A 7,248-nucleotide genomic window follows, 5' to 3' on the forward strand; every position below is an offset into this window, starting at 1 on the left:
AGGTGTGTCCTTAATTTGAGCTTGTCTACCTATATAAGAGGAGGATTCTCTCTACGTCATCATCTACTTTTACTTTCTGATTTATCTTGGTGGTCGGTGAGAAATTTTCATGGAATTGGACCGGTCATTTCCAAGACTAGTCAATGAGACTAACTAAATTTATTATTATTATTTTTTATTTTTATCATGCCTCCTTTCTATTATATTTTTTGGACTCCTTGATGACTTAGGTATCAGAGACATGACTCTCGATGAGCCGTTGATGTACGTGTGCTATTCATTGAAGAGTAAACTATGTCACGAGAAGAAAGCTTTGATATCATCGCTCTTTGGTACGAGATGGATTTTTATCTCCTCATTATCATGGTGAGACTTTTACCGCCGCATTATTGTGACTATGTGAAAACACCATTAGATCAAAACAATCTGTTGCCGGAGTTATACGGGGTATTAGCTGAATTCAAATACTCGAATTAAATTCAACTTACAATAGAGATGACCTGAGCAGATAATCTCAGGCTGCCAGTAGGGGCTGGTTTATGTTACGTACAGAAGAGCAGACTGAGTCGCTGAGTGGGCAAATCAGCCAAGCAATAGGTCTGTATTGTCGAGCGGGCAGATCGGCAGATTAGCAGAGCGACAGAGCAGGTTTGCAGAATAGGTCTTGATAGAGCAGTCTGCAGGGCGACAGAGCAGGTCTTGACAGAACAGTCTTGACAGAGTAGTTTTGACAGAGCAGTCTTGACAGAGCAAGTCTTGACAGAGCAGGTCTTGACAGAGCAAGTCTTGACAGAGCAGTCTTGACAGAGCAAGTCTTGACAGAACATGTCTTGACAGAACAGGTCTTGACAAAGCAGGTCTTGACAAAGCAGGTCTTGACAGAGCATGTCTTAACAGAGCAGGTCTTGATAGAGTAGGTCTTGACAGAGCAGTAGACAGGTATGGCGAAAGGCAGACCGGGCGAGCAGACAGGTCGACCGGGCGGATGAAGAGACCGATCGGGAAAACTGACCGAGACCTGCGAGAGTCGTAGTTTCCTTGAAACAGATTTGCCCCCACCTCCATGTTGAAATGTATACTAAAAGCCTAGCTTTTTGTATAAATATTTATTTAGAAATAAGAATCACATTGGTCAAATGTCTACATTTATGTTAAGTGTAGTTGTCCATTTAATTTATATTGTAGATAACATGGTGTGAGGAGACACACAGAAGATCATGTTATCAGATCCTTATAAATTATAAATAGTAGCTCACAACCAAGATGGAATGGACAAACCATTGGAGAGGTTGCAGTGTAATTTGGTATTAGTTTATCTATACTATAAAATTACACTAGTACACTATGAGTGTATTGAGCAGAACCATTTGAGGTAATTTTTTTTTACACTGACTATATAAAAGAACAAAACCTCTATTATTATGGAAGTGCGTGCTCTTAATCATGATATAATAACAAGCACGTATATTTAATATTTATTTCTTTAATTTATCAAAGGGTGTGATTTAGCTCGTTAAATCAAAAGGCCCGATAAGTTGAGAAATGATATTATTTATATGGTGTGTTGTTGATTATAGAATGAAACTGTGTCTTAGTAATCTAGGTTGATGATGCCCCCTTGAGGAGCTCATAAGGATTGTCATGTAAACCCTGCAGGTGGACCTAATCCGGCATGACAATGAAGTTGAGTGGTACTACTCTTGGAGCTAGATATTAATCGAGTTGTCAGTAACTCATTTAATTAGTGGACATTCAATATCTTAAACACAGGGAGATTAATGCACTCATAATAAGGAGCTCATAATGTAATTTGGAATTGGTGCGGTAGTTCAATAATAACTCTTTAGTGGTATGAGTTATTATTGATGAACATGAGTTGGGTGGTCGGGGCGAACACAGGAAGCTCAAGTAGGGATGGCAATGGGGCGGGGCGGGTTTGCCATTCTCATCCCCGCCCCGTTCTCATTTTTTCGGGTTCGGGGATTCCCCAAACCCGAACCCACGGGGATCAAATCCCCATCCCCGCTTCATTCCCAAATTTAATTTATATTATTATTATTATTATTTAATAATTATTATTAATGATAATATTAATATCAATATTAATAATATTATTATTAATAATATTTTCAAACATTTTAATATTAATATTAACACTATTATTAATATTTTTTTAAAAAAAATCATATTATTATTTATTAATATTAATAATAATAATATTCGGGGCGGGTTCGGGGATGGGGATAGTATTCCCATACCCGCCCCGAACCCGCCCTATCCTCGAAAAATCGGGGATTCCCATCCCCATTTCGGGTTTTCCCCGCGGGGCCCCAAACCCGCGGGGAAAATTGCCATCCCTAAGCTCAAGCTCATCGGGAGACCAAAACTAATTTCTCCTCTCGGTCCCTGTTGTAGCCTCTATAAAACCTTGTATCCACTAAATCCACTTCTTATCCAAGTAATGGGTCGGACACAACCTTACTTGGAACAAAGGGGCCGACCAAGTATAGGCTTGGAGCCCAAGAAGTGGCCGGCCAAATCATGCTTGGTGTCCAAGCATGGGGCCGACCACATATAGGATTAAAGGATATTTTAATTTTTGTTAAAAGTTTTCCTTTTATAGCCATTCATGAAAGGGATTTAAAAGAGAAATTTTATTTTTAAAATTTCCTTTTATAGTCATTCTCATGGTTTTAAAAAGAGATTTTTAGATTTTAAAATCTTTCCTTTTATAGCTATCTACAAAAGATTAAAGAGAGATTTTAATTTTGTTAAAATCTTTCCTTATTTGTAGTTGTCTATAATGTTTAAAAGAAAGATTTTAATTTTTGATAAAACTTTCCTTTTATGTAACCATGATTTAAAAAGAGAAGTTTTAATTAATCTTTCATTTTTTGTAGTTGTCTACATGTTTTAAAAGAGAGAGAGATATTAATTTTTAAAATTTTCCTTTATTGCCATGTACAATAGGAAATTTAAAAAGAGATATTTTAATTGTTATTAAAATTTCCTCTTTGAGAGGGAGGTAACAAATAAGGAAATTTTAATTATGTTTAAAACTTTCCCTTTTGTAAACATCATGGTTTATAATGAACCTTTAATTTTTGTTGTAAATTTTTTTCCTTTTTAGTATACCATGATGTGGCCGGCCATAAGAAGATTAAAAGAAAATTTTAATTAAAATTTCCTTTTTTACCAAGACCAGGGATTATAAAAGAGGGGGATAAGGTGCCTCATGAACTAGACAACCTATTCTTAATAGGTCTGTAGAACAGGTATTGACAGAGCAGTCTGCAGAGCGACAAAGCAGGTCTTGACAGAGCAGTCTTGACCGAGCAGTCTTGACAGAGCAGGTCTTGACAGAACAAGTCTTGACAGAGCAGGTCTTGACAGATCAGGTCTTGTCTTGACAGAGCAGGTCCTGACAGAGCAGGTCTTGAAAGAGCAGGTCTTGATAGAACATGTCTTGATAGAACAAGTCTTGACAGAGCAGGTCTTGACAGAATAGGTCTTAATAGAGCAGGTCTTGACAGAAAATGTCTTGACATAACAGGTCTTTACAGAGCAGGTCTTGACAGAGCAGGTCTTGATAGGGTAGGTCTTGACATAGCTGATCTTACAGAACATGTCTTGACAAAGCAGTAGATAGGTATGGCGAAAGGCAGACCGGGCGAGCAAACAGGTCGACCGAGCGAATGAAGAGACTGACCGGGAAAACTAATCGAGGCCTGCGAGAGTCGCACTTTCCTTGAAACAGATTCTCCCCACCTCCGGTTGTGCTTCGAGGCTTACTCGGGTCGTCTGTTTCCCAAGATACAACGGTTTGACCGTGATCCCCACCTAGCACCGGTGGTCACGGCGAACTGTGTGGCACCTGATCGCTATCAAGGGCACTCTATCGAGCAGGAGCAGCACAACAGAGGAGGGGAATGTGGTGGAGAGCTTTTGCTTTCTTCGCTGCGTGTGTCTTCTGCCTGTGATCGCAGCCTCCTTATATAGGAGCTTAGATCAACGACAGCGTTAATGGTCGATTAATGACCATTACTAGTTGAGCAGTGAAACATCTACTGTTTCAATCATTATTACTCGAATGTTTAGATTCTGCATTAATCTCAAACTTAATGCATCCGTTACACAGCAACAAAAGGTTTACGTGGTAAAACGTTGATTGTTTCACTTGGGCGAATTTTGCCCTGACCGGTCCGACATTTGGCGCGCGCAGGTCATGCCCGCACACGAGTCAACATGGTTCAGTGTAATCCGGGTCCTGGATTTGCATCCCCCTGCGCACCCACACGAGAGAAAGAGCCTCTCCCCATGCATTTGTTCACATCCTCAATGCATGTGCATCAATATAAACCAACCATCATGCCATGAAACTCCTAATGTGGTACTAAAGTCCCATTCATAATAGAGTCTCTTTCCTCTTCCACCTCTTCTCCATTCACTTATATTCAACAATCCCCCACATGAATGGAGATAGAGTATGTGATAACATTCAACAGTTGAGTCAAGTAAAGGATAGGTAGGTTTTACCCTTTGAATCTTCCCTTGTAAAGATCTGGTTGGTTACAAGATGAAAGTAGACACGATGTCCTCGAACTATACTGCCGTCTGTGTAAGCAGTGACAAATCTCACCCAAGACTTTTCCTGATACAACTCAGTTCTCATGAGTGACCATGAACACGCCTGGTTTTGTGAGAAGCTTTAAGAATTGTACCTCCAATTTTCTTCGAAGTGGTCCCACTTCTTTCTCACATAGGTGATCCCACAAGAGTTGTCATATGCTCTTCTTGATCATTAAAGCCCATCGGCTTACCCTCGTCTAGTCACTGTTTCATTGGGCTATCCCCTAAAGTGTGTCTAATCAGTGCAGATTAGTTGCCCTTTTGAACCTAGTTCTTGGGATCTCCAGTCAGCATAGGTTGGGTGTCCTCTGTACTAATCGCTGACCACGACATCAAGCCCATTCCTCGTGATGAGCTTGCAACTACCTCTCAATTTAACCCTTTGGTTAGCAGGTCCGCTAAGTTATCCTTCGACTTCACATAGTCAACAGTGATAACTCCCGTGGATAGTAGTTGTCTAATGGTATTACATCTACGACGTATATGTCTAGACTTACCATTATACAGATGGCTTTGTGCCCGACCAATTAATGATTGACTATCGCAATGTATGTAAATTACCGACACAGGTTTCGGTCATCTAGAAATATCTTCTAAGAATTGTCGTTGTCATTCAACCTCTTCACCACTTTTGTCAAGAGCTACAAACTCAGATTCCATGGCGGATCTGGTTATTACGGTTTTCTTAGAAGATTACCAAGAAATGACTGTACATGTTAGAGTAAATACGTATCCACTCGTAGACTTAGAGTCTTTTATGTCAGATATCCAACTTGCATCATTGTATCCTTCGATCATAGCAGGATATCTCGTATAGTGCAAACCATATTCACGAGTATACCTTAAGTACCTCAGTACTCTTGTTATCCCTTTCCAGTGCTCAACACTGGGATTACTCGTGTATCTACTGAGTTTACTTACTACGTAGGCCAAGTCTGGCCGTGTACAACTCATTAGGTACATCAGACTTTCAATCACTCGAGGGTACTCTAACTGAGAGATATTTTCACCTCAATTTTTCGATAGATGTTAACTCGTATCTATCGGCGTTCATGCAACACAGTATCATCCTGGGTGAATTTCTCAAGAATTTTGTCCACGTAATGAGACTGACTAACAACAAGTCCTTCTGTTGTTTTAAGAATTTTGATTCTTAGAATCACATCAGCTAGACCCATGTCTTTCATATCAAATCTTGAGCTCAACATACCTTTTGTGGATTTTATTATCTTATCATTACTTCCAACGAGAAGTATGTCGTCTACATAGAGGCACAAGATGACATAGTTACTCTCTGTGACTTTCATGTAGACACATTTATCACATTCATTGATCTTGAATCCACATTCCTTCATGGCATTATCAAATTTTTTCATGCCACTGCTTTGGTGCTTGTTTCAAGCCATATAATGACTTCACCAATCTATATACCTTGTTTTTCTGTCCTGGCATAGAAAACCCCTCAGGTTGCTCCATGTAGATTTCATCTTCTAAATCCTCGTTAAGAAAGACAATCTTTACATCCATTTAATGTATTTTGAGATTCCATAGAGCGACAATAGCCAACAATACTCTAATGGAAGTTATTCTCGACACCGGAGAATACGTATCAAAGTAATCGAGGTCTTCTCGTTGTCGATATCCTTTGATTACCAATCTGGCCTTATACTTATCGATCATGCCGTCTGACTTCATTTTCTTCTTGAAAATCCACTTGCAACCTAATGGTTTACTTCCCGGAGGAAGATCCACAAGTTCCCAAGTGTGATTTTTCAAGATAGATTTTATCTTAGATGCAATTGCCTCTCTCCAATAAGGTCCATCAGAAGAGCCTACAGCTTCTGAGTAACTTTGGGGTTCACTCTCTAACATGAAATTGATAAAATTCGAGCTATAGGATTTTTCTACCCAATCTCTTTTGCTCCGTCTAGGCTCAACCTCCGCAGGTTCCTTATCATCATCTTCATCTTGTGTTTCATATGCCCGTTTTGAGGAGCTAGCATCCTCACGGGTCTTATACGGAAACACATGCTCAAAGAAAGAGGCATTTCTCGATTCGATTATCGAGTTCCTGTGTATCTCCGGCACGTGTGACTTATACACACAAAATCGATACACACTGCTGTTCTGTGCATATCCAATAAATACGCAATCAACAGTCTTTGGTCCTATCATAATCCTTTTCGGATCAAGCATCAACACTTTGGCAAGACATCCCCACATTCGTAAATATTTGTAGGACGGTTGTCTTTAATTCCATAACTCATAAGGGCTCTTATCTATTTTCTTCCGGGGCACCTTATTTAAAAGATAATTAGTTGTTAACACAGCTTCCCCCCCCCCCCCCGCCACATTGACTTTGGCAATCTAGAGCTCAATAGAAGAGCATTCATCATCTCCTTTAGAGTTCAATTCGCTCAGCACCTCCATTTTGCTGAGGAGTATAAGGAGTTGTTGTTTCGTGTCTGATCCCATGTTCAACACACAACTCAGTAAACGGTGATACATATTCACTGCCTTGGTTACTTTAAACCACCTTAATCTTTCTATTAGGCTGGTTTTCAACCTCAGTCTTATATAGAGTGAATTTCTCTATAGCTTCATCCTTATTTTTGAAAA

Source organism: Zingiber officinale, chromosome 1B (assembly GCF_018446385.1).
Source record: "Zingiber officinale cultivar Zhangliang chromosome 1B, Zo_v1.1, whole genome shotgun sequence".
NCBI lineage: Eukaryota > Viridiplantae > Streptophyta > Magnoliopsida > Zingiberales > Zingiberaceae > Zingiber > Zingiber officinale.